The sequence below is a fragment of the Papio anubis genome, chromosome 1 (genome assembly GCF_008728515.1).
Source record: "Papio anubis isolate 15944 chromosome 1, Panubis1.0, whole genome shotgun sequence".
NCBI lineage: Eukaryota > Metazoa > Chordata > Mammalia > Primates > Cercopithecidae > Papio > Papio anubis.
The window spans coordinates 54,165,093-54,186,761 of record NC_044976.1 but is presented as its reverse complement, the minus strand read 5'-3'; positions in this window follow the sequence as shown (position 1 = coordinate 54,186,761).

Below are 21,669 nucleotides of genomic sequence, written 5' to 3'. Positions count from 1 at the left end.
AAACTAGAAAGAAAAAATAAAACAACGTATATTTGTAGCAAATATAAATTTTAGCTCACTCACAGTAAAATAAGTATCCTATTTCTATCATTCAGTTCAATTTCTGACTCTGAAACCAATTTCTCCCATGGCCCTGGAAATTTAATTTCCATTACTGGGGTTTTTCTAAATACAGAGTTGTGTCATGGCTCAAGGATCATGTGTGATGCTGAAGCTCTGTGGGGTTAGGAAGAGGTTGGTGGTGAGTTACCTGTTGTTACCCACCCTCACCCTTCACGATGCCTTGGGACTCAGGGACTCAGCTTCCCTCTCTTGTTTCTGTGTCATCTGTAAGAGAAAAGAATCATTCATAAGGCCAAAAACCCTTTCCTCTAGGTGCTACATCCCACACCATTCCCAGCCCTTCTTAGGTCTTGCCACCTTCCCAGTTGTCCTCCCAGGATGAAGACATAAGATTCCTGCCTTTTGGATATTCTTGGGAATGTAGTTTTCTCTCTCTCTACACCCTAATATGCCAAGGAGGTTTGGGAGATAGTAACATTAAAAAAAGAAAAGAAGAGTTATGTTCTTCCCACTTTTTCCAAGACACTCTGCCTCTCTCCAGATCCCCTGGCTGTCCTCTCCTTTCAGCTCCACTCTCACTCCCACCTCAAGCTTTTGAAAACAAAAGTCAGGAACAGAAGAACTTTGGAGATGGCTGTGCTTTTAGCCCAGCCTCAAGCTACCTCTAGGCTGGAGTAAGAACAGCTTCTCTGGGTTTGAGTGGGAGGTCAGAGATATAGAAGAAAAAAATTTGTATCTCAAAATATCCTTGTCATGCATAATGACAAACGATAGAAAGATTGCAAACATCAAAATTATTTAATAGTGGGAACATAATCTTGTACCACTCAGTAGAGCAGATTTTGTTTTCAAACATTACCATAATTTAATCCTCATAATAGTCTTTGAATATAATGTAATAATTAGGAATAATTTTGAAGACAAGGCATCAACCTGGATACACTGTAAAGACCAAAAGTCACCAACAAAAATGAAAATATCTGATGTTTGGGTGGTGGAATTTTGTGTGAATTATTTTTGTAACAAGGATTATGTAACATCATGAAAAAGAAATAGAAACTAGAGAAAATACTTTTTTCCAGATTTGACATGAGAAAAAGAAATCCTTGTAGATTTTGCCTCGAAGGGTATTATCAAAATTCAGTTCTAAGAATTCAAAACTATTCCAGCTGCTGCCATAGCTAATGAGTTGAGATTATAAAGATGATTTGTTTCCCTCTTGATTTAATCTTCTCTAATTCACTAAGACCTATTGTCTGCCTCTCTAGTCCTACCCATCCTTTAGATCCTGGAGAAAAATCTAGAAATAGTCAATGAGGCTCCTGACAAAAGATAAGCCCATGTGAAAGATTTGTTCTAAGGAGGGGAAATCACATGTGTTGAGCACCCTTTATGTTCCAGAAACTGGGATAGATACTTTTCTATTTTCATCACATTTAATGGCATATATTGGTTCCATTTTACTGAAGTGAAAACTGAGGCCCAGAAATGTTAAGTGATTTGCCTAATGCCACCCAATGACTGAGAGAATTCCAACTCAAGTCTGGCTGAGCCCAGCTCCAGTTATTTTCCACTATGTTGCCTCTCTTCGAAGCAGCCCTCATGGGCAATTCCATACTGTCTGCCTAAGGTAAAAATGTAAAAAATGAAAAAATTTATTGTTACTATAAATTAGTGAAAATACTAATATACTAGTTTTACTGGAAAGCAGTGACACCATTGATAAGGTTTGGCTGTATCCCCACCCAAATCTCACCTTGAATTATAATTCCCACAATCCCCATGTGTCTAGGGAGGGACCTGGTGGAAGGTGATTGGATCATGGGGGTGGTTTCCTCTATGCTGTTCTCATGATAGTGGGTGAGTTCTCATGAGATCTGATGGTTTTATATGGGGGTCTTCCCCCTTCACTCCTTGATCTTCTCTATTCTGCCACCATGTGAAGAGGTCCTTGCTTCCCCTTTGCCTTCCACCATGATTGTAAGTTTCCTGAGGCCTCCCCAGCCATGTGGAACTGTGAGTCAATTTAAACCTCTTTCCTTCAGAAATTACCCAGTCTCAGTTAATATCTTTATAGCAGCATGAGAACAGACTAATACAACCATTAACCAGGATTTCATGGAAGTGTTTTCTGTGAAATGCTCATTGATAGAAGTGTTTTGTGACCAAATTACATGGGAAGATGCTGTATTGAATAAACCCCCTTTTGGAAATTCACAGTGCACTTAGAGGCTCTGAGTAATTAGGGGAAAAAAAACTTCCTTCTTAGCTCTTTAAATCCAGTGTTTCCCAGACTTACCTGGTCATAGAATTTTTTTGTCATAATACTATTACCACTCCTAGACCAGCTGCACAAACCTGTGTTTGAGACCATGGAAGGGGCCTCCAGGAGAAGGCCAAAGGGAACTATTTTCATGGAGAGGGAGGATGCTTTTTGTAACTAGAGACAGCTGTGCTCAGTGAGATTGTCACGGTAGGAGAGGGGAATGTTCTCCTCAACCCTGGGTGGAACTGTCATGGCCTCAGCATAGTGAAGGCTCTAGGAAACATGACTCCACTTGGGCACAGCAAGCACTTGCAACTTTGTGAACATCAGGAGACTGGCAGCAACAGCAATGTGGCACAAAGTGAGTCATGCCAAGCAGAACCCAGCAGGGATGAGAGGTCCTCCTGTAGTGTCAAAGTATAAACCACAGTCAGGGCAGTTAGAACAAGAGAGGATGCCTAACCCAGGGCAGGCACTGAATCAATACATCCAATGTTAAATGCTAATAATGGCAAAGGAAAAAGTTTCCTTGGATTTAATCTGGCTCCCCCGGGACTCCAAGAAGTATCTTTATATAGCATCTTGGTCTTGGCAGGAAAGAGGCAGTAAAGTCAGCAGGGCTTCACTGAACAATAATTTAATGAGGAGAATTTTTACAAAGATCGAGAGAGGGTGAAGGGATTTAATCAAGGATGGTGTATTAGGGTTCTCTAGAGGGAAAGAACTAATAGGACATAGATAGATATATTATAAAGGTGAATTTATTAAGTATAAACGTATATGATCACAAGGTCCCACAATAGGCCATCTGTAAGCTGAGGAGCAAGGACAGCCAGTCCAAGTCCCCAAACTGAAGAACTTGGAGTCCAATGTTCAAGGGCAGGAAGCATCCAGCATGGGAGAAAGAGGTAGGCTGGAAGGCTAGGCCCATCTCTCCTTTTACATTTTTCTGCCTGCTTTATATTCGCTGGCAGCTGATTAGATTGTGCCCACCAGATTAAGGGTGGATCTGCCTTCCCCAGCCCACTGACTCAAATGCTAATACCTCTTGACAACACCCTCACCAACACAACCAGGATCAACACTTTGTATCCTTCAATCCAATCAAGTTGACACTCAGCATTAACCATCACAATTCCAACCCCTGTCAACTTGAACCTATACACATCTCCTGAGATCATACATAATCATAAAGACAATAATGTCATAATTACACCTAACATAATACAACTATCCTTCATACGACCGGAAAGGCACCAATCCCCAACCCAAATACTATTATATAAAGTTAACAATACTTAAATGCTGATATGAAGTCAATAAATCCTATGTCACACCATACAGAAAAAGCAAATAAAATGAAGATATTTTCTTAGTACAAGTGTATACATGTACAAACATGATTTTAGCAAAAGAAGAAATACTCATGACAATTACAGTTCCCATTTCTGCAGCTGGTAATGTGGTAGTAACTGGTGTTGATGACTACCTTCTTCTACTAGCCATTCTGTATTCATTCCGTTTGTATTCAGCAAGCACCTCAGCAGGTTGTGGTTTTTTTTCCTAGTGGAGTGATCCAAACCTTCATTCCTGAGGGGTCTGGGCCATTTGTAGTCCTGCCTAGATTGAGCTGTTGTAGTTTCGCGTTGACCTTAATCACAGGACATGGTAATACTAAGAGATGCCTTAATGAATCTCCTGTATTCCATGCATACTCTTATTTACCTCCATTGTGAAGTAGTAGACTGACTTCATCTTGATAGTCTGGTCAGTCACCCCAGTCAACACTAACTCCCTTCTTACCCTGTTGACTTAAAGGTAGGAGGAGCCCAAAGTGTCCAGGTGGCAATCTTAACTTCAAGTTTAATGGAATCATTGTTGTGTCTCCTGGTAGCAGTGTTCCTCCCTCTGGAACTAAGACCTTTAGGCCAGCAGAACATAATGTCGTGGGAACAGGAAGCAAAAATTTTCTAGTGGATCACTAGAGGTGATGGTGAGTGGTGCCATTTCCGCTTCCACTTCCATCCCTTGAATCCTGGACCCATGAATCCTGGCTATGGGAGAAACAGTGTCATATATTGGATGCTGATTCAGAGCATGCATGGCTTTCTGGAGAACTTTGTCCCAGCCCTGCAAAGTACTGTAACCTAGCTGGTGTTGTAATTGTGACTTCAAAAGGCCATTCCACCACTCTTATCAATCCAGCTGCTTCAGGATGATGGGGAACATAAGACTAGCAAATTCCATAAGCATGAGTTCACTGCCATGCCTCTTTTTTTAAAATTATACTTTAAGTTCTAGGGTACATGTGCACAATGTGCAGCTTTGTTACATATGTATACATGTGCCATGTTGGCGTGCTGCACCTATTAACTCGTCATTTACATTAGGTATATCTCCTAATGCTATCCCTCCCCTTGCCCCCCTCCCCACAATAGGACCCAGTGTGTAATGTTCCCCTTCCCCTGTCCAAGTGGAATCTCATTGTTCAATTCCCACCTATGAGTGAGAACATGTGGTGTTTGGTTTTCTGTTCTTGCGATAGTTTGCTGAGAATGATGGTTTCCAGCTGCATTTATGTCCCTACAAAGGACATGAACTCATCTTTTTTTATGGCTGCATAGTATTCCATGATGTATATGTGCCACATTTTCTTAATCCAGTCTGTCACTGATGGACATTTGGGTTGATTCCAAGTCTTTGCTATTGTGAATAGTGCCACAATAAACATATGTGTGCATGCGTCTTTATAGCAGCATGATTTATAATCCTTTGGGTATATACCCAGTAATGGAATGGCTGGGTCAAATGGTATTTCTAGTTCTAGATCCTTGAGGAATCGCCACACTGTTTTCCATAATGGTTGAACTAGTTTACAATCCCACCAACAGTGTAAAAGTGTTCCTATTTCTCCACATCGTCTCCAGCACCTGTTGTTTCCTGACTTTTTAATGATCACCATTCTTTTTTTTTTTTTTTTTTTTTGAGACGGAGTCTCGCTCTGTCACCCAGGCTGGAGTACAGTGGCCGGATCTCAGCTCACTGCAAGCTCTGTCTCCCAGGTTTATGCCATTCTCCTGCCTCAGCCTCCCGAGTAGCTGGGACCACAGGCGCCCACCACCTCACCCGGCTAGTTTTTTTGTATTTTTAGTAGAGACGGGGTTTCACCATGTTAGCCAGGATGGTCTCGATCTCCTGACCTCGTGATCTGCCCGTCTCGGCCTCCCAAAGTGCTGGGATCACAGGCTTGAGCCACCGCGCCCGGCCAATGATCACCATTCTAACTGGTGTGAGATGGTATCTCATTGTGGTTTTGATTTGCATTTCTCTGATAGCCAGTGATGATGAGCATTTTTTTGTGTCTGTTGCCTGCATAAATGTCTTCTTTTGAAAAGTGTCTGTTTATATCCTTTGCCACTTTTTGATGGGGTTGTTTGTTTTTTTCTTGTAAATTTGACTGAGTTCTTTATAGGTTCTGGATATTAGCCCTTTGTCAGATGAGTAGATTGCAAAAATTTTCTCCCATTCTGTAGGTTGCCTGTTCACTCTGATGGTAGTTTCTTTTGCTGTGCAGAAGCTCTTTAGTTTAATTAGATCCCATTTGTCAGTTTTGGCTTTTGTTGGCGTTGCTTTTGGTGTTCTAGACATGAAGTCCTTGCCCATGCCTATGTCCTGAATGGTATTACCTAGGTTTTCTTCTAGGGTTTTTATGGCTTTAGGTCTAACATTCAAGTCTCTAATCCATCTTGAATTAATTTTCGTATAAGGAGTCAGGAGAGGATCCACTTTCAGCTTTCTACTTATGGCTAGCCAATTCTCCCAGCACCATTTATTAAACAGGGAATCCTTTCCCCATTTCTTGTTTTTATCAGGTTTGTCAAAGATCAGATGGCTGTTGATGTGTGGTATTATTTCTGAGGGCTCTGTTCTGTTCCATTGGTCTATATCTCTGTTTTGGTACCAGTACCATGCTGTTTTGGTTACTGTAGTCTTGTAGTATAGTTTGAAGTCAGGTAGCGTGATGCCTCCAGCTTTGTTCTTTTGGCTTAGGATTGTCTTGGCAATGCGGGGTCTTTTTTGGTTCCATATGAACTTTAAAGCAGTTTTTTCCAATTCTGTGAAGAAAGTCATTGGTAGCTTAATGGGGATGGCATTTAATCTATAAATTACCTTGGGCAGTATGGCTGTTTTCACAATATTGATTCTTCCTATCGATGAGCATGGTATGTTCTTCCATTTGTTTGTGTCCTCTTTGATTTCACTGAGCAGTGATTTGTAGTTCTCCTTGAAGAGGTCCTTTACACCCCTTGTAAGTTGGATTCCTAGGTATTTTATTCTCTTTGAAGCTATTGTGAATGGGAGTTCATTCATAATTTGGCTCTCTGTTACTGGTGTATAAGAATGCTTGTGGTTTTTGCACATTGATTTTGTATACTGAGACTTTCCTGAATTTGCTTATCAGCTTAAGGAGATTTTGGGCTGAGACGATGGGGTTTTCTAAATATACAATCATGTCATCTGCAAACAGGGACAATTTGACTTCTTCTTTTCCTAACTGAATACCCTTTATTCCTTTCTCTTGCCTGATTGCCCTAGCCAGAACTTCCAACACTATGTTGAATAGGAGTGGAAAGAGGGCATCCCTGTCTTGTGCCAGTTTTCAAAGGGAATGCTTCCAGTTTTTGCCCATTCAGTATGATATTGGCTGTGGGTTTGTCATAAATAGCTCTTATTATTTTGAGATACCTTCCATCAATATCGAATTTATTGAGAGTTTTTAGCATAAAGGGCTGTTGAATTTTGTCAAAGGCCTTTTCTGCATCTACTGAGATAATCATGTGGTTTTTGTCTTTGGTTCTGTTTATATGCTGGATTACGTTTGATTTGCATATGTTGAACCAGCCTTGCATCCCAGGGATGAAGCCCACTTGATCATGGTGGATAAGCTTTTTGATGTGCTGCTGGATTTGGTTTGCCAGTATTTATTGAGGATTTTTGCATTGATGTTCATCAAGGATATTGGTCTAAAATTCTTTTTTGTTGTATCTCTGTCAGGCTTTGGTATCAGGATGATGTTGGCATCGTAAAATGAGTTGGGGAGGAGTCCCTCTTTTTCTATTGATTGGAATAGTTTCAGAAGGAATGGTACCAACTCCTCCTTGTACCTCTGGTAGAATTGGACTGTGAATCCATCTGGTCCTGGACTTTTTTTGGTTGGTAGGCTATTAATTATTGCCCCAATTTCAGAGCCTGCTATTGGTCTATTCAGGGATTCAACTTCTTCCTGGTTTAGTCTTAGGAGAGTGTAAGTGTCCAGGAAATTATCCATTTCTTCTAGGTTTTCTAGTTTATTTGCGTAGAGGTGTTTATAGTATTCTCTGATGGTAGTTTGTATTTCTATGGGGCCGGTGGTGATATCCCCATTATCATTTTTTATTGCATCTATTTGATTCTTCTCTTTTCTTTACTAGTCTTGCTATCGGTCTATCAATTTTGTTGATCTTTTCAAAAAACCAGCTCCTGGATTCATTGATTTTTTTGGAGGGTTTTTTGTCTCTATCTCCTTCAGTTCTGCTCTGATCTTAGTTATTTCTTGCCTTCTGCTAGCTTTTGAATGTGTTTGCTCTTGCTTCTCTAGTTCTTTTAATTGTGATGTTAAGGTGTCAATTTTAGGTCTTTCCTGCTTTCTCTTGTGGGCATTTAGTGCTACAAATTTCTCTCTACATACTGCTTTAAATGTGTCCCAGAGATTCTGGTATGTTGTATCTTTGTTCTCATTGATTTCAAAGAACATCTTTATTTCTGCCTTCATTTCATTATGTACCCAGTAGTCATTCAGGAGCAGGTTGTTCTTTAGCCATGAAGTGAGTGCCTTGGTCAGGCCATGCTGTGTGGAATACCATGACAGTGAATAAGGCATTCCATGAGTCCACAGATGGACTTCTTGGCAGAAGAATTGTGTGCAGGATAGGCAAATCTATATCCAGAGTGTCTATTCCAGTGAGGACAAACCTCTTCCCTTTCCATGATGGAAGAGGTTGAATATATTCAACCTGCCACCAGGTAGCTGACGGATCACCCTGAGTAATAGTGCTATATCAAGGTTCAGGGTTAGTGTCTGCTGCTGTCAAATTGGGCACTCAGCAATGGCCGTGGCCAGGTCAGCCTTGGTGAGTGGAAGTCCATGTTGCTAAGCCTATGCATAACCTCCATCCCTACCACCATGGCCACTTTGTTCATGGGCCCATTGGGCAATGACAGGGGTGGCTGGGGAAAGAGGCTGAGTGGTGTGCACATAACAGGCCATTCTATCCACTTGATTATTAAAATCCTCCTGTGCTGAGGTCACCTGTTGGTGAGCACTCACATGGGATACAAATATCTTCAGTTTTTGGCCACTCAGAGAGGTCCATCCACATACCCCTTCCCCATATTTGTCACTAATTTTCCAATCATGCTTCTTCCAAGTCCCTGACCATCCAGCCAAACCATTGGCTACAGCCAATAAATCAGTATATAATCGCACATCTGGCCATTTCTTCTTTCATGCAAAGTGCACAACCAGGTGTACTGCTTGATGTTCTGTCAACTGGGAAGATTTCCCTTCACTGTTGCCCTTCAGGGATGTCCTAGGAAAGGGCTGTAGTGTTATAGCTGTCCACTTTTGCATGGTTCCTGCATATCATGCAGAATCATCTCTGAACCAGGTCTTCTTTCTCTGTCAATTGATTATAGGGAACTCCCCATGAGTTCATCGGTGCAGCCCGGGGGAGAGCAAGCAGGGTGGCAGGAGTGGAGACCATGGGCATTTGAGCCACTTCCTCACATAACTTGTGCCTTCAGGACCTGCTCGAGCCCAATCACATATATACCACTTCCATTTGATGATGGAATGCTGCTGTGCATGACCCACCTTATGGCAAAGGGGGGTCAGAAAGCACCCAGTTCATGATAGGCAGTTCAGGTCACATGGTGACTTGATGACCCATAGTCAAATGTTCAGTTTCCACCAAAGTTCAGTAACAGTCCAAGAGCTGTCTCTCAAAAGGAGAGTAGTTATCTGCAGAAGATGGCAGGGCCTTGCTCCAAAATCTTAGAGGTCTCTGCCGTGATTCACCTATGGGGGCCTGCCAAAGGCTCCAAAGAGAATCCCTGTCTGTTACTGACACCTCAAGCACCATTGGATCTCCTGGGTCATGTAACCCAAGTGGCAGAGCAGTTTGCACAGCAGCCTGGACCTGTTGCAGAGCCTTCTCCTATTCTGGATCCCACTCAAAACTGGCAGCCTTTGAGGTCACTCATTAAATGGGCCATAGTAACACACCCAGATGAGGACCACATTGCCTCCAAACTCCAAATCAGCCCAGTAGGCATTGTGCCTCTTTCTTGGTTGTAGGAGCGGCCAAATGCAGCAACTTATCCTTCACCTTAGAAGGAATATCTTGACAGGCCCCACACCACTGGACCCCTAGACATTTTACTGAGGTAGAAATTTCCTTAATTTTAGTTAGATTTATTTCCCATCCTCTGGCAAAGAAATGTCTCACCAATATGTCCAGTGTGTTTGCTACTTCTTGCTCACTGGATCCAATCAGCATTGTGTCACCAATGTAATGAACCAGGGTGATATTTTGCAGAAGCAAAAAGCTGTCAAGGTCTCTCCAAATAAGATTATGACAGAGCTGGAGAGTTGCTACATCTCTGAGGTAGAACAGTAAAGGTATATTGCTGGCCTTGCCAGCTGAAGGCAAATTGCTTCTGGTGGGCGCTATGGACAGGAATGGAGAAAAAGGCATTTGCCAAGTCAATGACTGCATACCAGGTATACATTATTCAAGCAATGAAACCATATCTGCTACAGCAGCTGCAATTGGAGTCACCACTTGGTTAAGCTTATGATAATCCACTGTCGTTCTCCAAGATCCACCTGTCTTCTGCACAGGCCAAATGGGAGAGTTGAACAGGGATGGGGTGGGAATCATCACCCCTGCATCTTTCAAGTCCTTGATGGTGGCACTAATCTCCATATTGTTTTTGATTTACTATTTGTTTTTTTATTATTTGTTTTGATAGTTTTTGATTTACTATTTTTTCTACGTAGAGACAGCTCTAATGGCTTCTGTTTGGCCTTTCCCACCATAATAGCCCTCACCCTACCAGTCAGGGAGCCAATGTGAAGGTTCTGCCAGTTGCTAAGTATGCCTATGCCAATTATGCATTCTGGTACTGGGGAAATGACCACAAGATGAATCCAGGGACCTACTGGACCCTCTGTAAGTAGGCCCTGAACTAAAACTCCATTAATTACCTGACCTTCTTATGCCCCTACTTTAACTGGAGGACCACAATGATGTTTTGGGTTGATTCCCCTGGAATCAACATCAGCTCAGAGCTAGTGTCCAGTAGTCCCCCAAATGTCTGATCATTTCCCTTTCCCCAGTGCACAATTACACTAGTAAAATGCCAGAGGTCTCCTCAGGGAAGCATGGGAGAAAGATTCACTACATAAATTGTCGGTAATATAGTGGGGTCCTTCCTCAAGGGGACCCGGCCTCCCCTTCATTCAAGGGGTTCTGGGTCTGTAAACTGGTTCAAGTCTGGAAGTTTAATGAGGGGCCATGATTCTGTTTTTATAATTCAAATTAATATTTTGTCCATTTGACCTAGAAGTTTTCTGCTTGTATAAATTAAGTAGGAATGCAGTAGGCTACCTATCAATTTCCCTTCTAGGAACACCATGATTAATTAGCTAATGCCAGAGCTCTACACAAGTCGGACTATGCTGATTGCAGCTTTACCACTGCTGTCCATTACAGTAGCTAGGCCCACCTTGCCTTTGATGGTTCAGTGCTGCCACTTGGTCCCTGACACCTCAGGATCCAATTATTCCCACTGTATTTAAATTTTGTAGTTGAGTGATTGCAGTTTCCACTGTTACATCTGACATACGGAGAAAAGCAATTACAGGGCTCTTCAAAGATGTAGGTGCTGCCCTCACAAATCTATTTTGCAAGGCATTGGTCAAGGGTATATCTTGCAAGGGCATTGGCCAAAGAACAACTTGTCCTTTTAGGTGATCAGGTCTGAGCTCACTTGATGAAAAACATCTTTCAGTGGTAAGAAGTTGGGAATTTGGTCTGGATAGGGAAGAAAGCTTGAGATTCAGAATATTCTGTGACATGCACTATCCACAAAGAAAAGCAAGCTGTGAAAAGCAATTTATTTTTTCAAAGTTAATCATTACCAACTAAAACTCAATACACATAAGAAATTCACTTCATAGATAAAGGCATGGCATAAGATTCAAACTATCTAGTAAGTTTGTTGAAATGAAGTAATGTTTTCCACTACTCAATTAGCAATATTTTATTTAAAATAATAGTAACTAAAGTTAATAAATATATGGTTAAACCAGTCTATCCAATCATTCGTAGTATCAGGGTAAATTAAATTAATTCTTGTGGAAAGAATTATCCAGCTGGGATAAGTAGGTCTAAAGTGACAAATCCATTCCACCATCCCAATCTCCCTAAGCTTTTGGATCCCTTCCTGTACATTAAACCAAGGGAGATCAGGCATTTCCAGCTCACTCACAGTGGGGCATCTTTAAATCCATATTTCAGCTAACCAAGCAAATAAACTATTAGAACTTTTTTTTAAAAAAAAACTCCCTGAGCTGCATCAAAAGCAGAGTCCCTACTTAGTGGACCCAAATCAACAAATTCAGCCTGATCCAACTCTGTTCCTTCCACTGTTATCTCATAGCCTTAATATCCATTCCCATTTCTGTTGTCCAGATTGCTGTTTACATACATTAGAGAACTCCAACAGTTATTTTTGAGTGTAGCGCACCACCTCGTGGGTCACACTCTCAACCTCACCTCTAGGGGCCTGCTGGGACTTTAATCTAGTTATAGGTCTAGAAGTAAACAGAGGTGTTAAGGTGACTCCTGAAGAGAATCAACATTATCTTGCCTGGAAACTGCCTCAGGGGAGGCCATCACTGTTGCCTCAGGCAGTGCAGGGCTTATCTCCTCAGACAAAGGTGGAAAGACTGATGGCAGCATGGGTCAGGGAGGGGATGTTGCCACTACTGGGGATGGGAAAGCTGTTCCTTCTGGCACAAAGGTTCATATATATATGTGTGTGTGTGTGTGTGTGTATTTATATATATAATATGAACCTTTATGAATCTTGATATATAACCTCTCTATATGTATGAACCTTTATATATGAACCTTCATATATATATGAATCTTCATATGAACATTTATATATATATATATGAACCTTTATATGAACCTTTATATATATGTATAAACCTTATATGGCCTTTTCCCCCATCTGCTTCTGCAGGCCCTTTAGCCCATCCCAAATGTTCTACTGGGCTGGCTCTTCTCTGTCTCCCCAACACCCCTGTCAGATGGTGCCAGTTCTCAGCTAGGTTCTGATAACATCATCTTCCCTTCTCCCTTCTGACCTAAGGGTGGTAAATCCTTCCTTTAGGCGCTGGTCCCTGGGTGCCTCACCATCTGTGATGGTTAATACTGAGTGTCAACTTGATTGGATTGAAGGATACAAAGTATTGATCCTGGGTGTGTCTGTGAGGGTGTTGTCAAGAGATATTAACATTTGAGTCAGTGGGCTGGGGAAGGCAGACCCACCGTTAATTTGGTGGGCACAATCTAATCAGCTGCCAGCGAATATAAAGGCTCCCACCCTATATCTTTCTCCCATGCTGGATGCTTCCTGCCCTCCAACATTGGACTCCAAGTTCTTCAGTTTTGGGACTCCGACTGGCTCTTTGCTTCTCAGCTTGCAGATGGTCTATTGTGGGACCTTGTGATTGTGTAAGTTAGTACTTAATAAATTCCCCTTTGTATATATATGTGTATATGAACCACATATATATATATGAACCATATATATAGGAACCATATATATAAGGGTTCATATATATAACCTTGTATATGTGTGAGGTTATATACAAGGTTATATATATATATTACCTTATATGTAAGGTTATATACATATAAGGTTCATATGTATATAACATTCATATATATGGTTCATATATATGGTTCATATATAAGGTTCATATATATATGGTTCATATATATATATAAAGGGGAGTTTATTAAGTATTAACTTACACCATCACAAGGTCCCACAATAGACTGTAAGCTGAGAAGCAAGGAGAGCCAGTCAGAGTCCCAAAACTGAAGAACTTGGAGTCCAATGTTCGAGAGAAGGAAGCATCCAGCATGGGAGAAAGAGGTAGCCTGGGAAGCTGGACCAGTCTCTGCTTTTCACGTTTTTCTGCCTGCTTTACATTCGATGGCAGCTGATTAGATTGTGCCCACCAAATTAATGGTGCGTCTGCCTTCCCCAGCCCACTGACTCAAATGTTAATATCTCTTGACAACACCCTCACCAACACACCCAAGATCAATACTTTGTATCCTTCAATCCAATCAAGTTGACACTCAGCATTAACTATTACAGATGGTGAGGCACCCAGGGGCCAGCACCTAAAGGAAGGATTTACCACCCTTAGGTCAGAAGGGAGAAGGGAAGAAGGTGTTATCAGAACCTAGCCAAGAACTGGCACCATGTGATGGGTGTTGGGGAGACAGAGAAGAGCCAGCCCAGTAGAACACTTGGGATGGTTTAAAGGGTCTGCAGAAGCAGATTGGGGGAAAGGCCAGTGAAATATGGGCTATTATTATTAAAGGGACACAATTTACATGAATAGACTTGGGAGTCCTAGAGATACAAGAATTACACCAAGAAACTCAAAATCTAAGAAGCTCAGATTTTAATATTTTCAAATATCAAACTCATTATTCACCTGGAGAAAATAATTGGGTGAAATTGAGACTCCCCTTCCCATTTCTGTAGCCCACTGAATTTGCCTCCCACTCATTTATGCAAAGCATGCTGAGTTAATTTATGTGTGTGCCTTCTTTTCAGCATTCTTCAGATGGGACACTTAGAAATAACGGTAGCACATTTATTTGCTTAAACCTTTCCTGTGGATGTCTCTGCCCACTGTACCTGGGAGAGGGATTATGCCTCAGGAGAAGGCATAATCTACTCTAGCTATTAATAGGCTATCAGCCACTCCAGGGGCCATTCCCTAAAACACCCAATGGATCAGGTCCCCATGTCCTTTTCAAAAATGTGCTTGGAAACCACAGGGATGCCTGGATAATAGCCCAGAATGTGTGGAACGCAGGGCTCCAGATTTTGCTGACCAAAAATAAAATGGATAAAGTCAGACGTGTCTCTGGGAGTGGGCTGTGCATGGGGAAGAGATGAAAGAGTGGCCAGGAAAAGGTAAGGTAACTCCAATATTAACCACAGTAGAAGGCCACTACCAGAAGGAGGATGAGGGAGATGGAGGAAGGAGCTATTGTTTCCAAAGCTCCAAGGAAGCTGGAGCCTCAGCAGGTCTACTCAGTAAGAACTTGGATCCACAAAGAGAGGATTGTCCAGTGGTAGACAGAATCATGGAGAAGATGCAAGCCCTGTTGGAGGGGCTACTCAAAGCAGGGAGAGACATATTCTAGCTGGTCTTTTCCTTCTGTCCACCAGTAATTTTTCTGCCAGTTTCTCCCATAAATACGATCTGCTCTGAAGCCACTTGGCAAGGAATATTAGAAACTGAATTTCCTTGCAATGTAAAACTAAGAAGTGTGGAATGGGATGGATGTGAAATCAAAGAAGCAAGGGATCAACACAGCCTTCTGTGCAAATGTTCATCTCTGTGCCGTCATCAATGTCACCACGTCTCTGAACTGTCCTCATCTCTATTACCAGTCACCTGCCCATTGCCAAATACTATGGTAAATTCGTGTTTCTTAAACTCTCAACAGCACTTGAATCAATCATTTCTTTTTCTTCTTTTCTTCACTTAGCTTCAGGGACACTTCCCTTAACTTCTGGCTTTTCTCCTAAACATTTGCTATGACTTTTAGTCCCTTTTACTGGTTTCCCTCCCTACCTCCCCACCTCCCCACCTCCCCACCTCCCCACCTCCCCACATTTCCCCATTTTCTATATTGGAGTGCTTAAGGATGCTTTCCTTTGGTTATGTCCTATTTTCTGTCTTTACTCTTACTCCATTGGTGATCCCACCTGGTCCCATGGACTTAAATGCCACCTATCTAGATACTATCACTCTGAAATTTCTATTCATAGACCCACCCTCCTGTGTTGCTCCGCTATTGGTATATCTGGATGTCTATTAGAGAGCTCCAGTTGGGTGCTAGTGGGCATCTCAAATAGTGTATGTTCTAATTTTTAAAAATTTTTCTGACTGGGTGCGGTGGCTCACACCAGTGATCCCAGCACTTTGGGAGGCTGAGGAGGGTGGATCATCTGAGGTCAGGAGTTCGAGACCAGCCTGGCTAACATGGTGAAACCCCATCTCTACTAAAATAGAAAAATTAATAGGGTGTGGTGGCTCACTCCTGTAATCCCAGCTACGCGGGAGGCTGAGGCAGGAGAATTGCTTGAACCTGGGAGGCAGAGGTTGCAGTGAGCCAAGATCACACCACTGCACTCCAGCTTGGGTGACAGAGCAAGACTCTGTCTCAAGAAAAAAAAAAAGGAAAAAAAAATTTTTTTCTCCTGCAAATTTGCCCTTTTCCCACTTTGAGTTCAGTTCTGTGCTCATAGTAGATGTGGAATGTATATATACTCTAACAGTTATTGTGAATACATTTTTCATAACCATTATGAAGTATTTCACAAGCCTTTCATTCAACAAATACTGGTAGAGTGCCTGAGAAATGCCAGACCCTGCACTAGTTACTGAGCGAACAAAAGTGAATCAGACATGGTACCTGATCTCGAGAGGGAAAGATGGCCATTTGTGCCTATTTGTGTATATAAAATTATATCCTCCACCCAGCTTTAAGTTACCTAAGAACTAGAGTATTGTAATGGTTCGTGGAGTGGAAATGCCAGCCAGTTTGAGTAAGAACTTAAGAAGCAGGATCTTGGGATCTCTTTCAGAAGCCAGGGAAGGTGCAATAATCAAACCCCAGAAAAGGCAGGGACTTCTTCAGCAGTGTGTGAGTCTTTTCTCTAGTGGGCTGTAATAACAAGACTTAGCTTCAACTTCCATTGACACTGGAACAACAGAATCACAACGTGTAAGAACAACAAAGGAGATAATCTCTGTGAACCCCAGCCTCCTTGTTTGTAGAAAGGAGAGATGAATAATGCCCATAGTGTGGTTGTAAGGATTAAAGACCATAAAATACATGAAAGATGGGGCATGATGCTTGACCACAACAAAAGCAGCTACCATTCACGGGGTATTTGTTATTTTTGTTTTTATTATTATTATTTATACCAACTCCTTGTTTTTTTATGTTGAAGGAAGACCCAGGGAGAAAAAAGCAACTGACTTAATGTCACCCTGTAAGTTAGGCAGGCACAGAACTGGGCCAGACCATTGGGCACCAGATTACCAGCCCAGCGCTATCTTGATGACATTGCTGTGCCTCTTCATTAGGTTAGTCCTCTGGGCCACAGAGAATCCTAGAATCATCACATTTGAAGGAATCTTCATGTTTATAAATGAATCATCCACATTTTGCAACTAGAGACTGAACCTATCTGTGAATTAATGAACTCCCCATCTGAGCCCATCTGGGGCAACCTTTAGTAGAAATCTTTCAGAGAATGCTGTATTTATACCAAACTCAAATCCACATTTCCCAATTTCAGCCGCCTTTGTTTTGCCTTCGGAAGACATTCAGAAACTGAATCATCAGTTTCTTTTCCCCTCTGACAGCTCTTGAGGTATTTAAAGAAATATTTCATCTCATTGCATTTTCTGTTTTCCAGTGTAAATGTTTCCAGCCATTCTAAGACACAAACGTTTTCATTATCTGAGATTCTGGTCCATCTCATCCCCTGGGCCCTGTTAAATGCCAATCCTTTTATTTCTACCACATTACTGTTTCTCACACCATCCCATCTGCTCCATCTCCACTGTCACCACACTACTTAAGTTTACGATTACCCTTTCACAGAGATTATTGCGATTGCCTCTGTAGCCTGCGCTCTCTCTCTTCTACTCATATATCTTTAGTTCACCATCTACACTTGCAGTAAGAATGACTTTTCTAAAATGCAAATCTGTTCCCATCACTTGGCTCCCCATTACTTACCAAATAAACTCTCCTTAGCACAGCATACGAAGATCTTCATGATATGACCTCTGATATGTTTCACCTTTACTCTCCAGTGATGTTGAACTTTTGGAGGCAGACTTGGAATGGTTATTTTAACAGTTGCAGTAGGACATGAGAGTAGTCATAATGAGGGTAGTGAGACTGGAGCTTAGAAATGGGCTAGATTTGGAAGGCCCTTCAAAGTTAAATTCCGAAGGAAATGGTTCTCTTCTCTCCACCATCCAAAGATGACCACCAGATTTCTGTTGTGATTGACAACAGTGATGTTGGTGTCATTCACTGAAACTGATATGCCCCAGAAGGAGCAGGCTGTGGGGACTGGGGGTGTGCAAGATAGGTTAGCACACTTTTCAGTGAGAAGTAGGGACCATGTAGCATGCACAGGCATGCACAGAAGCAAGGGGCCATGGGGGATATGCTACTGGAGGCTGTAGAGCAATAATGCAGCCTTGTATGTAATCAGCTTTTTTGTTGGCCAGAGGCATGCTTGGTTCTTATTAAGCTACAAATAAAGTAAATTCTGGAGATGAAAGAATAATAGAGTCCTGGCCCCTGTCTGACCTTGGAGTGGGAAAACAGCTTCAAAACAGCCATCGTATGTGATTGGGGAAGATTGTTTTAATTGTTGTAAAGAAACATTCTATTTTGCTCGAAAGACTTGTGTGTTTATCCTTTAATCATGAAGGATGCCTCTGGGTGCAGCAAGTCTTCATAACTTGTTTTACTTTCCATGAGCAGGAGGTCACCCTTGAAGGAAGGAGAATGGTTCGTTATTTGCCACAGGAATAAGAGTTCAGCCAGAATAATACCTTACGTCTCCAAGAGCGGTAGAACACCACATAGTGACCTCATTAGTGGCCAGTTGAAGTCAAAAGTCAGAGCAATCCATTTTAATAGTGAAAGCCACCATTTTGTTATAATAGGTACTAACACATCAGTAATTATACAAAAATATGTTCTTCAGATTAGAGACATTAAGGTCCAGGCAAGTTAAATAGTTTGTCTGTGGTCACACTTCTGTTGGCTATAAAAACAGACCCTGAACCCAGATCCATCTGACTTCATCGAACATGGCTTCCTCATGCCCTTCAAAACAATAAAAAAGCTAGGAAATTGGTTTGGCTTATTAAGTAGCTGTGTGCAGAGATGTGGAATGGCAAGAGTACACAATAATTTGCCACAAGACCTGAGTTTAGGGGAAGGGACAAGAATTACTTTCTCTTAACTGTGTAATTCTAAGAAACTCTATTTTGCACCTGCAACGTAAGACTATTGTCTTTTTGCCTAATGATTTTGCTTTGATGTTCAAGCAAGAACAGTTAAATAAAAATGATTTATAAGCTTTAAAACCTTATACACATATGCAAAGATATTAGTCATGATGATGATTCTTGATTATTATGATTGTGATTATTATAATAGCAGTCACTTCCTTTTCCTCTGAGCTCCAATTACCACAACCATAAAATGTTTAGATTTCACCAAACAGTTTCTAGGACCCTCTGAGCTCTATTAGCAAAGAATCATGAGATTTTTAAGTACAGAAATTAAGGGTCTAGGGTGTAAGAAACACTGGGGAGACCTCCTTTGGCTGAGACGAAAGCAATGTAAACTGAAAACAAGGTGCTGTCAAATACTGTCAACTTAAGAACCTTGATGAAAACTCAAAGAAAAAAGCCATCAAAACCCCAGAAGACAAATCTAGAAAACCAATTTGTCCAATTAGTTTAGAAAATCAGTTCACACATGCTTTGGGGCCACCTAAATAGGATTACATTTGTGCATGATTGGCAATGAGCGTTAAGCCATAGGTGGAAGCTTGCCCTGGGCTCGAGAGGGTGGCAATATGGAAGACTTTATTGCCTGAAGAGTCTCCCCTACTGTAGCCTTCACCCATGAATACTTCACATTAGGTAGGTTGTAGAGATGTGTATAATTTAAAGGCTTTAAGGCATTTTCCTGTGAAAAGCCCATGTGATATATTTATCCTTCATGTTCCTATAGCTCTGGTCCTTTTCTAAGCACTTTGGCATCCATTTGCTCATTTGAACACAGCGTGACCCTGTGGAGCGTCCCGGCTGAGAAGCGCAAAGGGTGGGTTGAGGCCCAAAGCCTGCCACCTACTTGTAGTGTGGGACTCAGACGAGTCTAAGTTTAGCTCAGGATTCCTTTCAGGAGGACTTCCGTCATTATCTTTTCACAGGACAGCCTCTTCATTTCTGTAAGCACCAGGCACTCTATTGGGTACTTTGAGGAACTTTAAATGAGCTAATGACCCTGTTGTGGTCAGGAGTGCTGGCCTCAGGATCCCTGGGAAATTCCTAGTATCACTACATCCTGGTGCCATCTTGCAAGAAGTACCTAACTTCTCTGTGTTTCAGATTTCTTGTCTTAAAGGGACAAAATTATATCTACCTTGTTGTTTTATTTTTTGAGATAGAGTCTTGCTCTGTTGCCAGGCTGGGGTGCAGTGGCACCATCTCGGCTCACTTGCAACCCCTGACTCTCTGGTTCAAGCAATTCTCCTGCCTCAGCCTCCTGGGTAGCTGGGATTATAGGCACGTGTCACCGTGCCCAGCTAATTTTTATATTTTTAGTAGAGATGGGGTTTCACCATGTTGGCCAGGATGGTCTCTATCTCCTGACCTCATGATCCTCCCACTTCGACCTCCCAAAGTGCTGGGATTACAGGTGTGAGCCACTATGCCTGGCCTTAATAAAAATGAAAATACATAATCCATTGAAATTATTTGTATTAGGGTTTCTCAACATCCACACAATTGGCATTTTGGACTAGATAATTCTTTGTTGTTGGGAACTGTCCTATGTACTGTAGGATGTTTAGCAGCATGGCTGGCCTCTACCCACCAGATGCCATAGCACTCCAAAAATGTCTCAGACATTGTCGAATGTTTCAGGGGTTGGGGGGCAAAATTAATTTCCATTGAAAACCACTGCTTAAGCTGGCATGGTGTCTCACACCTGTAATCCCAGCACTTTGGGAGGGTGAGGCAGGCAGACCACTTGAGGTCAGGAGTTCAAGACCAGCCTGGCGAACATGGCAAAAGCCTATCTCTACTAAAAATACAAAACAAAAACAAACCAGGCGTGGTAGTGGGTGCCTGTAATCCCAGGTACTCAGGAGGCTGAGGTACGGGAATGCTCGAGCCTGGGAAGTGGTTGCAGTGAGCCAAAATCATTCCACTGCACTCCAGTCTGGGCAATATAGCGAGAGACTGCCTCATTTAATTAATAAATAAATAAATAACACTGCTGCCTACACAATGCCCAATAATAGCTCAATGAATGTTAACTATTACTGTGATTTGTATTACTGTGTTGTGATTATCAACATCTTCTGAAGATGAAGTACAAATCTCCCCATTCTATACTACTATACAGAAGAAAGAATTCCATTTTTAAAGCTGAGATAAATCAAATAATTCTAGTATCACAGATTTGCTGGCTCTAGTTCTCCCATGTATTAAATAGGCACAATGTGGCTATTTCTTAGGCTAGTTGAAGATTCAATGAGCAAGCGCAGATCGAACAGCCTGGTGCTGAAGAACAGGAGATCAGTGGCTGTTACCTGAATCACACTGTTTGGTCCCTTTGAGGGAGGGGTGCTCTGGAAAGAGCCCTGCCAGCCTCAGAGGAAGGGACATCGCTGGGCAGCAGGTCACATGCAGTGCTTGTCTCAACAGAGCAAAGTCACATGTGGCAAGCACAGCTGGGGGCAGCTGTTCCCTCATTCCCTGAGGATAAAGCCCTGCTCTGTGGATGAGCATTTTTGGCACCAAGATAGACACAGCTAAGCCTAACTGGGTATCTGCCAGGCTTGAAGCTGGCCTAACCTTGCCCACCCATCTGCAATTCTCTTCTGATTAGGAAGAAAGTAAATTCACCTCTGAGTCCTCTGCCTGGGGGAAAAAAAACTACTTTGGCCTGACTTTCAAGATACACAATTAGGATTCCCTAAAGGTTATCGGTGTCAGACTGGCACACAGTAGGTGTTCAACATACTTTCTAAAACCTTGGATGCTAGTTTTATGTATCCTGCTTCACTTAATCCTCACGCTAATCTTTTGGAGTCAATATTATTGAATTTTGTAGATGAAGAAAAGAAGG